Here is an 11,811-nt window from a genome sequence, read left to right as displayed (position 1 = left end):
TTTTAATTTTCTGTACGGTAAGCTACTGTGTTTGGGAGGTGATTAATTAAGGATTTGCATGTAACCCACCAGATTATCTCATTCTCTAAATAAGAAAACAAGACCTAATATAAACAGTAACGATAAATATATATATATAACTAGTCTAGAAATGGATCATTGCCACTATAGTAGCCAGAACTGTGAACACAGATTTTCACCACCACCACCACGTTTATTGAACATTTTCTGGGGCCTCTGCTTGTGGAGGTCTATGTTTTAGGTGTTATAAAAACTGGACTATTTACTCTCCACTTTAGGCTATACTCACGGTAGCATCTGACACACTCCCTCATTCCTTCCTTTTTCAATGCCATTTACATTAATGAGGAACAAGACATGGATACCCACTCTCATCCTACTCCTTTCAAAATTGATGAACCTCTTCCCAGAATGACCAAGAAAAGGAGAGAAGACACAAATCACCCACATCGGGAATGAATAAAAGAACTTGACACCAGATCTACAGATCCTGAAGGGTACTATGAGAATATTATAAACATGTGAACAGATTAAACATGCGATAAAGTTGAACATGCATTCAAGATAAAATCAATCAAGCCCCGCCTCCCCACCGCCCGCCCCACCCACTCCCCACCGCCCTCCCCGCCTCTTCCTGCCTGCGCGCGCATCTCCCTCCTGTCCCCGCCCCCTGCCCCAGCGCTCTCGCGAGAACCCCCGGCTCGCGGGTTCCTTCCGCTTGGGCTGCGGGGCGGGCGGGATCCTGTCCCGCGGGCGGGAGCAGCGGAGCCCGGGTGGGCTATGGCGGCAGCAGCGGCGCGGAGCCGAGGGCGGACCGTCCCACTGCCCGGCAGCACGCGGGGGAGCCGCCCGTCCCGCCGCACCCTGCCCGCCGCCGGCCCCCCGCTCCGGGCCGAGGAGGACGGAGCCTGGACGACTCCTTCCCTGAGAGGGACAAGAAGACAGAGGAGGAGGAGGAGCAGCCGGGCGACGGCGGGACCGCGGGTGCGGGGACCTCGCTCCCCGGGCTCCAGGGCCCTGAAGAGGGGTGAAGTTGAGTGGAAAGAGTTTGAGCAGAAAGAGGGTGAACACAGCGGCCTCCGAGTCCGGGCAGCGGAAATAAGTGCAAAGGAAGGAGATGACGATGGAAGGAGAGAAGATCCAGGCGACAGCTGGGAAGAAGGTGGAGGTGCTGGTGGTGAAGAATCTTCAGGTCCCTGGAATAAAACAGCTCTGGTGCAGGCTCCTCCTGCTCTCGGAATTGTTACAGAAACCCAGAACCACTGATGACCAGGGGTGTGTGTAGGCCTCCCGGTGCCGGGTTAACCTCAACAGGGAAAACACGAGAACCGGCAGGAACAGACAGCGGCCTGCAGTCCCCTCCCTGCTGCCCCTGCCAGCCTGTAGAAAGCCAGAGGGACAAAGAAGTGAAGAGCTTTGAAGTAGTAAGTCACAAACATAGGGGAATGGAGGAGGTTTCAAAAAGCAGGCCCTTAAACTTTAGCTAGACAACGCGTATGCTGGGCTTGAAAATCAGAAAAGCAGCCACACACAGACATTGAGGAACGGTCGTTGCTAACCCTTCTAAGGTAACTAGACCACAGCCAACCACCATGAACAGTCATCGATTATCTGATCTCTGCTGTATCTACAGCAACTGATGCAGATCCCTCGGTATAAGTGATCGGCCCTGTTGTGGATGTTTAAACTGTCACAACTGCTCTTTATGTCTATTGGATTTAGGGGAATTTTCATTGTTATATAAATGTGTGAAATAGATTCAGCACTGTCTTTCATGAGTATCCTGGAAATATAAAAACCAAAAGACAACTCCAGCCAATGGACAGTTCAAAATCTTTTTGAGCCTTTGTAAGGGTTGACTACCTCAGATTTGCTGCACTACTTGTGTTCAGTCTTGATGAAAGTGGCAATACAGAAATTGGACTCCTAAGAAGGTTCCTGTGTCCCCTGACAGGATCTGTCAACCACTTCTGGGCAATCATGTTGGCATTATTTGAGGTGGCAGGAAGGATACCTGCCTTCTGATCTGTTTGGGCAAGTAGCTGAGCCAAGGAAAGGTTGAATGATTCAAAGAGACACAGGAATTCTTGGTTAAACTGAAGATTTCATTTGGGAACCAAAACCTTAACAAATAATCTCTTGGGCATCGAGCAACATAGTTTCCCTGAAAAGAATGTATCTTTTCCAGCAAAATCTTGTTGGGTGCTATGTATTTGAGGAATGAACTTAGATGAATACGTGGAGATGTTATTTAATGGCATTCTGTACTAGAAATCTGGACACCTGCTGCAGATTTAAAATTCCAACTCTTGTTATCACTTTTTAAAATATTGTGAAATTATGAAAATGGACATGAATCAAGTTTTTATATACTGTGTGATGGGTAGATGAGGCTGTCCATTGTACCATTTCTTGGAAGTCTCAGGCATGGTTTTGGCAGTGCAGGAACTCCACAACATTAACAGATTCAACACGAAGTAAATATACGGAAAAAAACAACTGTCAGCAAACTGGCAGTACAAGGGAACTTCCTCGACCTCACCAGGGGTATCTACAAAGATACTACATCTATAATTATGCTTAATCTTGAAAGACTAACTTATTTCCCCCTAAGATCTGGAAAGCGACAAAGATATATGCACTTATTTAACACTGTACTAAGAATTTTAGCCAGTTCAATAAGGAAGAGATAAAAGAAAGATAAAATAATTGGAAAGAATAAACAAAACTCAATTTTTATATGACATGATTGAAAATCCCATAAAATCAATTTTAAAAGCTCCTAGAACTAATAAGTGAGTTGAATAAGGTCATAGGAAACAGGATCAGTATACAAAGATTAACTGTGTCTTTGTCCTGACAATGAACAATTGGAAACTGAGATTTGAAAACACTTATAGTAGCTCTAAAATGCACCCTCAGTGCATAGCACAGGGACTAGCACACAGTGTATGTCAGGAAAATGTTTGCTGACTGACTGAGTGAGACCGAGAGAGGGAAATGAGGACCAGGTCAAAGAAGTTCTTGGATATGATGAGTTGAGGTTTCAGCCTGAAAGTAATGGGAAGTGAAGGACTTTTTAAACTGAATAAAATGGTGCCCCTTGCTACAATATTGAACATTATTCACTATAGTTTTGCCTTTTCTAGAATTTGATATAAATGCAAAAATAGAATATGTAATGTTTTCTGACAGATTAATGTCCCACAGTATGGTATTTATAAGATTCATCCATGTCATTGCTGGTATCCATATTTAATTCCATTTTATTGCCAAGGATTCCATTATACGTTGATATCACTTTTCATTTTCCATTCACAAGCTGATGGACATTTAGGTGTTTTTCCTCCTTAGGGCTATTTTTGAGAAGCATGGCTTTGAAGATTGATTGGCAAATTTTCACCTGTAAACATGCTTTTATATCTTCTTGGTAAATAAGTAGGAATGGAATTGCTGGGTCATAGAGTAAATGAATATTTAACTCTCTAAGTAACTGTAAATCTCCTTTCCAAACTAGTTGAGGAAAGCTAAGTATAGAACTACTATATGACCCAGCAATCCCTCTACTAGGGATATACCCAAAAGAATTGAAAGCAGGGACTTGAATACATATTTGCTTGCCAGTGTCCATAGCAGTATTATTCACAGTTGCCAAAAGATGGAAGCAACCCAAGTGTCCATGAACCAAAGAATGGATAAATAAAATTCAGCTCTAAAAAGGAATGAAATCCTAATTCATGTGATAGAGATGAATCTTGAAGCCATGATGTTGAGTGAAATATGCCAGACACAAAAGGACAAACAGTGCATACTCTCACTGATTTGAAACAATGAGAATGAGCAAAGTCATAGAGTCAGAACCTAGAATACTGTCACCAGGGGACATGGTGGGGACAGGAAGTGGGGAGTTGGGGCTTGAAACAAACAGGGCTCCTTTTTGGAATGATGGACATTTTTTGGTGATTGGATGGTGGTGATGATGGGACAACGCTGTGAACACAATTAACAGCACTGAAATATATATATCTGAATATGATTTAAAAGACTGTAAATGGTAACAAAAAATTAAAAATCCATGAAAGTTCACTACACAGGAACTATGTAGTGGACTATGGTTAATAGTACAGTTATAAAAACATGCCTTCACCATTTTAATGAATGTTCCACACAATGCAGGGTGTAAATAATAGGGTAGTATATGGGAATCCTGTATTTTATGCAGGATTGTTTTGTAAACTCACAACTGTAATAAAGGAAAAAAAAGAAGGAAAGGAGAGCTGGCTGAATGGGACCTGCAGTCCCCCAGGTTGAAATAAAGGGACAGTAGACAGTAACTAGAAGCCATACGATAAAAACTCAGGTAATAACTACAGAGAGAAATTTGAAACCCAGTATTGTATTTCTGGTTTGTAACTTCTCTTTTTGTTTCCTATGTGATTCAAAAGACAAATCCATAAAACAATTATAAAACGATGGCAATGGACACACATTGTGCGGAGATGTAATCTGTGACGGCAGCGACACGAAGGGGTGTTACATCAGGGAGGGAAGACGTCTCTGTGCCGTGCTCCTCTGTGCCCTCTACCTCTTCACGGCAGCCTGGGCCCATTAGGAAAACCCGCAGGTGCCAAACTCAAATTCTTACACATCAAATTGTTTTAAAAACAGCCCCCAAAAGCAGTTTTTAGCCATTAGAGTTAACGTGCTCTGCGTACCTGCCACACTTGCCGGACGTCTGTGGGCAAACCCCACTCCAACTCAGCCCCTGGAGCTCAAGGTCAGAGGTTCCCCTCATGCTCTGAGCTATCACCCAGACACACAAGCACCCTTACTCCCTTTCTTTCCTCCTCTTCCTCAGGAATTTCAGGGTTTCCCCCTTGCCCTGCTTCCCCTCTGGTGGCTCCCTCAAACTGCTGGCCTCTGAAAAGTTTCCAGCTGTGAGGGACTTCCCTCTCCTGCAGCCTGTCAGGTGATTTATTGTTCCCAAATAAATAGCTTGTGTGTTCATTCCACTTAGTGGCAAAATCTTTACCTTGGCCAACTCCAAAATACAAGAATTCAGACTCACTACAGGGTGGTACGGAGTGGTGTAGGCGCAGAGAGTTTGTGTGTCATTGAAGGCCAATGGGTATCACTTACACCAGATGGTTATATATTTAGGAGGTTGTGCATGAGCTCCATGGAAACCAAACTGGGAATATCTACAAACTGTGCACAAAAGGATATGAGAAAGGAAACAGTAAGGTAGTATGGAGGGAGTGATGGATGAAAAAGGTTTAAGACATATCAAAAACAAATAGCAAAATGTCAGATATAAGTCCTGGCTTATAAGCAATTCCTTTAACTGGAAATTGATTAAATTTTCCCATCAGACATTGGCAGGATTCATAAAGAAACATGATCCAATTGCACGCTGACTACAAGAGACTCACTTTAGATCCAAAGACACAAACACTTTAGAAGTGAAAGAATGGAAATAAAATTCATACAAACAGTAACTAAAAGAGATCTGGGGAGGCCAAACCAGTATCTCAAGAAAATCTGAGGAAGTGTGGTACAGGGTTTACTCTAGAATCTTTAACAAATAAAATGATGACAAGTGCCAGGGAGAGAGGGAGAGAGAACATCAGCATTGCTGGAGGCTCAGGACAGATGGAAACTCTGGTTTGTTGAAGACCCATTTAGGAAGGGAGAGAGCAGGAGCAGAGGAGAAAAAGCAACAGTTGTTACTGGGATGCAGCTCTTCAAAGGAACGTGATGACGATGTTTGAAACCAACTTTGACTAAAGCTCAGTTTTTAAATTACTAATTATATTAAAATGGATGAATTTAAGATTAAAATGCAGATGGTACAATGATTGCCTTTGGACCCCCCAAATGACTGCTTTTGGATGCCCTACCTGGCACGTCCTCAGCCCAGTTTCATTCCAGGATGGACCCTGAAACATCCCCATTCACCTGTAGGTGCAAGGAACTGCTCAACTTGCTTGGAAGCCCAGGGAAGGCGTCGCTGTCTCCTCCAGGGACCCTGTGGTTGTCCTGAGCTTGTGTGAATGACTGACATAATTTCCAAGTCCCCAGAGGGTGTTGGCTCTTTGCCACAGTTCCCCCCACCCCACATGGGAGTCAGAACCCGGGACCTGATCATGTACCTCTCGAAGGGAGCCCCGACATAGCTGGGTGGAGGTGACCCTCAGGATAATTTTCACTGGCCACCCCTAAGGCCTGGACCCCACCCAGGTGGCAGGGAAGTCCCTGGAGTTCGTTTCTGGCCCACTTCAGCCAGTGGATAATCACCCAAGCCCCCTGCACAGACTGAATGTCACAATGAGGGCTCCTCCTCGGGCATGGGCACTGCTTTGCTTTGCAGGGGGCAGGCTTGGATCCACAGTTCTGCTGGGCAGGGCTCCCAGGAAGGCCTGTTCCCCCCGAGAGCATGGCCAGGCCTGCAACCCTGGGCCTTGGATGGGAGTCTGGGGGTCCGGGCAGGTAGGATCTACTCGGGGTCCCTCTACCTCAACCCAGGAAGCCTGTGGGTGTGGGGAACCGGGACTCCACAAGGCCGCCAGCCCTCCTTCATCCCTCCTGAGGGTGGATGTTCCAGTTTGCTAATGCTGCTGTTATGCAAAATACCAGAATGAATTGGCTTTTATAAAGGGGATTTATTAAGTTACAAATTTACAGTTCTGAGGCCATAGAAGGGTCCAAACTAAGGCATCAACACATAATACCTGGACTGAAGGATGGCTGATGGTGTCCAGAAAACCTTTGTTAGCTGGGAAGGCACATGGCTGGTGTCTGCTGATCCCGGGTTGTGTTGGGCTCCTCTCTCAGCTCCTGTATGTTCTTGGTTCTTTCTTCCTGGACGCTTCTCTCTAATCTCCTGGGGGTCCTGTCTTAGCATATCCTGGGGCAAATTCTGGGCTTCATATCATAGCTAAACATCCTTCTGTCTGCATCTCCAAGTATCTCTAAGCATCAGTGTCAGTCCCCAAGCATCTTTCCAAACTGTGTCTCTGCTGTAGCACTTAGGGTGTTTTGTCCTCTCTTAGCTTCTCTCCAAAATGACCGTCTCAGCTGCTCTCAGCTCCTTCTGTTTGTGAGCTCTTTTATAGGACTCTGTGATTAAATCAAGACCCACCCTGAATGGGTGAGGTCCATATCTCCAAGGAAATAATTTAATAAAACATTTCACCCACAGTTGATTCAGTCACATCTCCTTGGAAACAATCAATCAAAAGATTCCAACCTAATCAACACTAATGCGTCTGCTCTCACAAGACTGCATTAAAGAAGAGGGATTTTAGGGGGACATAATATATCCAGACTGGCACAGTGGATTCTCTCCTTCTTGCTCAGCTTTCCACATCTTGGAACTCATTTCCCTGGAAAACTCTTAAAGTCTGACTCTTAACCTGTGCCCTCAGGTGGATGCCCGTAAGCCTCCATTCAAGGTTGTGGCATCTGCTCTCCCACCACCCATGGAATCACATTAGAATGGATTTCAGCCTTGCCATCAGTCATTTTCTTGTTGTTCTCCATCATGTCTTCTTTGGTGTTATAGTATTGAAAGGATATTTCTGGATCCACAACTTAAGGAAGATGATAACTTCAAGTGTTTCTCCCTATTCCCTGTGCTGGACTCTCACAGCCAAGCATGGTGGCCTTTCCTGAAAGAGCTTTTGGAAACTTCCTAGACAGCGCATGTGGGCAGGGAAAGGCCCGCAGACTCAGGGAATTCTAATGGGGAGGTCTACACATGGTCTCGCTCTCATCTGGGGCTTGGGGTTCCGATGACCCTCCCAGAAAGAGGCTCTGTCCCTCTTGAGACTACTGTAGGTGTTTGGGGAGGCCTGCCCAGTGTCCCTGGGGGGCAGAGTTGTGGATGAAGGTCACCCAAATCCACCGCATCCACTGGAGGGGCACATATTGGTGCCCACGAGCTTGAGGCCCTCTGCCGGTGTCCCTGCAATGGCACAGGGTCATCCAGGGTCCCCGACGTCAGGGAGGCATCATCCAGGATCCACAAATGCACTGCATGTGCCCAACTGACCTCAGCCTGTGGGGAGCTCCCCCGAGACATTCGCCAGCTTGTCTGATCCCTGGGATGTGTTCTGGGCCTCGTACCTAGAAGCCCTGACATGAGGAGAAAGCATGACACAATGAGCATCAAACAATAAGAAAACAAACCTACAGGACAATAAAGAGCTCAGTGTTCCTCTGTTTAAATTGACCCCAAGCTTGAGACTGTGATAAGAGTTAGGGACACAAAAATGAATCAAGACTCTATTCCTGTTCTAGAGAAACTTGAAATCTTCATGGAGAAAATAGTCTTAGAAATTCACTATTACATTATAAACCAGTAATTAGGATAAGCAAACTAGTCATAGTCAGAATCTAGAATATGGGTTAGCAGGGGACAGGGTGGGGATAAGGAAGGGGGGTTAAGGTGTAAAATGTATGTGGTTTCTATTTGCAATGATAGAAATGTTTTGGTAATGGATAATGGTGGTGGTAACACAGCATCATGAATATAATTAACACCACTGAAATATATCTGAATGTGTTTAAAAGAAGAGATGTTAGGTTATACGTACGGTACTGGAACAAAAATTTTAAAAGAACGAATCCATGGAAATGCACAGTGAGCCTTAAGTTAAATTGTGGACTAGAGTTAATAGTACAGTTGTCAAAAGGTACTTTCATCAGTTGTATCAAATGTTATCACATCAATGCAGGTTGTTAATAATAGTTTGGTATATGGGAATTCTGTATTTCAGGCATGAGTGTTCTGTAAACTCAAAAGGTCTCTAATAAAAACTAATAATGAAAGGGATAAGAATAACTTGACTGCAGAGGAGGCTGGCAGACACCATGCAGTCGAGTGATCACCGTGAACATCACTGGCCAGGGACATACGGAAACCAGGGTCTCTAGGATGATATGAGAAGGACACAGCAGTTTCTGATATTCCTGCCAAAGATGCCTAACTGGGATCTCATATAAAGAAGGAATATAATCCCAAATTGAGGGACATTCCACCAATTGCTGGCCTGTAGTATGAAAAGTAATGAGGTCATAGAACTCAAGAAATACTGTGGAACGTGAGCAGTTTGAAAGACACTAAAGCAAAATGACTAAATACAATGGGTGATTCTGTGCTGCGTCTTCTGCTAGAAGGACACTGTTGGACAGTAAGTGAAACTTGACGGGTATCTGAGGATTCCAGGGTGGTCGTGTATCAGTGTTCATCTCCTGATGTTGACGGTTGTCCTGTGGCCATACAGGAGAATATCCGTATTAGTAGGAAGTGCATGTTAAAGTAGTTGATGTTGGTGGGTCATCACATGGACAACTTACTCTCAAATGAGTCTGGGAAAAACAAAGTTCTTTTACTGTAATTGCAACTTTAATATACTTTGAGATTATTTCAAAATAGAAACAAGGAAAAATTATAAAAATTGAAAACAAAATATGACTTCAATGAATGGGGGAAAACAGGTCTGGGTGATGTCAGGTCAGAATTGTTCAAGAATCCACACAACACAGTGAGTCAAAGTTTTAAGTAGAAAGTTTAAGATTTATTAGAGGAAGAAAGCAGGTGGGAGCCAGTGAAAAGAAAGAAAATGGCTCTGGCTCTCTTTTTGAGAGCTGCATTTTTAAGGAAAAAAACCGCATTGGGAGGGAAGGGTGTCTGCTGAGTGTATCCTGTGCATGAGGCTGATCATCTTCTGAGCTGATGGGCTGCTGGGGCTCTGACACTCTACTCTTCCTTGGAGTGCAGCTGCATTATCCATTTGGAGGGAGCAGGCTTTTTGGGGTTTGAGGCAACACTATGACAGGAGTTTTTAAACAGCCTTCAACCTGTATTTTATGGCCTATCTGGTTTCTATGAGATAAGCTGTGGGGCCTCTGGGTCAGAAATTCCTTCTATATGTTAGACTTTTTTTCTGGGATCTCACAGGTGATATGCATCTTGGGCTTCCTTTACGTTTATTCCAACAGCACAAACCAATGCAGCCTTTTATGTAAATCCTCTGTTTCTATTGTGGAGCACATAAAAGGAGAAAGTGCAGACATACTGCCCGCCTTCTGGTCATAGAGCAGATATGCTTGGGAAAATATGAAAGTCAGAACCCAGAGGTATCGTCTGCTCAGGAGAGGGGAGATTTACAGAGAAGGACCTTCGGAGGCTGATGGAGAGTGAGGGAATGAGAGATTTTTAAACCCCAAGGACTGTAGGAAGAAGAGATCTGAGACTCAGGAGGCGGCAGGCTGCTCTTTTGTATTACAGATGAGACCCAGCCCTACCTCGGTCATGCTCTAGAACAGAGAGAAGGGATAAATCAGGACAGCTTAATAAGGAAACAATAATTTTGCACCCCCAGCCCCACCCCAGCTACCTTGGGGAAGCTGGATTTTCTAGAAAGAGGAAATATGCCACAACTGCACTCCCGGCACAGAAGGAAAGAAAGGCAGCCTGCAGGACCCGCACTAACCCAGGGCAGCTCTGGGGGGTAGAGGCAGGGGCAGCCCCTTCCTCTCAGAAGTGGCTCCAGGCGAGGCAGGCTGAGGCGGGAGAGCAGCCCACGCTGACACCCTGACCGACACCACGAAGGCAGAGTCCACCCACCACCCACCACCCACCAGAGGCACGGGCTACAGTGAGGTGCTCACTGCGGTGGGACCAGCAAGGGATTTTAACCACTTAGGAACGGTTTCATCATTGAAATAAATAAATTCATCGCTATTTCACCAATCACATCACAGCAATGGAATATAGCCAAGCTCAAGAGTAACTAAGAAAATGGGCATATAGAGGCCAACATCATTCTAGCATTTAAAGGGTTGAAAAACTCATGTGTTTGGTTTCAGTTTTTACCTTTGCAAAAGTTAAGAAGGCTCCTTACAAGTATTCACTTAGAACAAAATTGAATTCTTGTTTTCATCTGTTTCCTACATCTGCAGTCAGAAAATATGCAAGAAATCTTTTACTCAGTAAGCAAATTTAAGTACACAAGTAAAGCTTGTGCTGTTTAAAGTCTCCAGAGATTGGGAATTCTCCCTGTTCAAATTTCTGTGTGCAAATGTAGTCTGGGGGTTTTTGAACTACCTAGTGCATTCCCATCAGGACCTGGCATGTGCAGAGGAGAGTTATTTATTGAGCAGCAACTGTGTACTTGACACAGTGCCCAGAGATTCAGCTCCAAATGGCACAGAACAGGTCCCTGCCTTCTTGCACCTGACATTCCAATGAGGAGAGGCAGGTCATAAACAGGTAAATAGATAGCCAAAACCATGGCAGACTCCACGATGAAGGAAATAAGCAAGTTTAAATCAGATGGTGAGGGCAGGACTCTCTGAGGGAGGGTGGCAAGCTCAGGGAGGTGTAAAGGAGGAGGAGAAGCCACATGCAGAGAGAAGTAACTTCCCAGGTGGCAGGAATGGCAGGTGCAAAGGCCCCACGCTGCAGAAGCTCCCAGCGTGGTCCAGGAAATAGGGGGCCTAGGATGCCCAGAGCGTGAAGGGTAATGGGGAGGGATGTGAGATGAGACTGCGGAGCAGGGAAGGGCCTGGTACAGCCAGAACTGCAGGGCCTGGGGAGGAATTCCAGACTTTATTCTAAGACCAAAGGAATGACGGCGGAGGGCTTTAGCCAAGAAATGTACACCTCCAGGATTATGCTAATTGCCAGGGGAAGAATGAGTTATACAGAAGCAAAAGTGGAAATGCAGCACTATTGGGGGAGATTGGGAGAAATACAGATGAGAGAGTCAAGGATGCTGGATT

General features: G+C 45.0%; 1 pseudogene; it reads left to right on the top strand.

The window, feature by feature from the left end:
* Nucleotides 1-761: 761 nt before the first annotated feature.
* Nucleotides 762-3,568, top strand: LOC119521550 (annotated as a pseudogene).
* The last annotated feature ends 8,243 nt before the right edge of the window (nucleotides 3,569-11,811 follow it).

The sequence above is a fragment of the Choloepus didactylus genome, chromosome 27 (genome assembly GCF_015220235.1).
Source record: "Choloepus didactylus isolate mChoDid1 chromosome 27, mChoDid1.pri, whole genome shotgun sequence".
NCBI classification, from domain to species: Eukaryota; Metazoa; Chordata; class Mammalia; order Pilosa; family Megalonychidae; genus Choloepus; species Choloepus didactylus.
The sequence above is the reverse complement of the archived record's forward strand: the minus strand, read 5'-3'. Positions and strand labels throughout refer to the sequence as shown.